The sequence below is a fragment of the Malurus melanocephalus genome, unplaced genomic scaffold (assembly GCF_030028575.1).
Source record: "Malurus melanocephalus ecotype Western Australia unplaced genomic scaffold, MMel_1.1 scaffold_2429, whole genome shotgun sequence".
NCBI classification, from domain to species: domain Eukaryota; kingdom Metazoa; phylum Chordata; class Aves; order Passeriformes; family Maluridae; genus Malurus; species Malurus melanocephalus.
This window is the reverse complement of record NW_026625661.1, coordinates 3,736-4,851: the sequence shown is the minus strand read 5'-3', so window position 1 is coordinate 4,851 and position 1,116 is coordinate 3,736.

Below are 1,116 nucleotides of genomic sequence, written 5' to 3'. Positions count from 1 at the left end.
TTTATCTGACTGAAAATAAGACCCCAAAGTGGTGAATATCTGTGAACAAAATCTGCCTCCCTTTGTAAAGCACGGGTGTGACTGTCCCTGGAAGTGCAGGGCTCTCAGGGCTCCTTTCAGGGCATTCACGGGACAATTTGGGGCAGAACAATGAGGGAAAAGAGAAAAATGAGAAGTTTTGTTGGCACTGAGTGAGGATAATCCTGAAAACAGCATGGGCTCACCTAGACCTGGAACCATAAAAACCCCTGGGCTGGGGTGCTGAGACATTCTCAGTTTGTGGAAGTGTTGAATAGTTCTCCTTGTTSAGATATCACAGTTATTTTTGTCACAGGGTGCACGTGGATCCAGCTGATGTTCTGGCCCAGCATCCCTTGGCTTTGGAACTTTGAATTTCAAATGGAGCATGAAATCRTGGCAGGCAGAGCAGGGCATGGGGTGTGCTCTGGAATTGGGAACACTCACAGAGGGAACAGATCCCGATCCCATGGCAGCAGCAATCCCAACCCTTCCAACCCCATCAGCTGGAAATGGATTGATCAGATATCAGATACAGATAGATCTGATATAAGATCAGATCTGATACAGATATGTATCAGATACAAATTCCTTCCCCTAATGAGGCTTTGGGATTTTGGTAAACTGGGAGGAGACTCCTCAAAGGGAGCAGCAATTAATTGATAACAGTTAATTGATGACAGTTAATCGATAGCAGTTATTGATGACAGTTATTCATGACAGTTAATTGATGACAGTTATTCATGACAGTTAATTGATGACAGTTATTCATGACAGTTAATTGATGACAGTTATTCATGACAGTTAATCGATGACAGTTAATCGATGACAGTTAATCGATGACAGTTCATTGATAAGTTCATTGATAACAATTGATAACAGTTAATCGATGACAGTTATTGATGACAGATAATTGGTAACAGTTCATTGATAACAGTTAATCGATGACAGATAATTGATAACAGTTAATCGATGACAGTTATTGATGACAGTTAATCGATGACAGTTATTGACGACAGTTAATTGATAACAGCTAATTGATAACAATCGATGACAGTTAATCGATGACAGTTCATTGATAACGGTTAATTGATGACC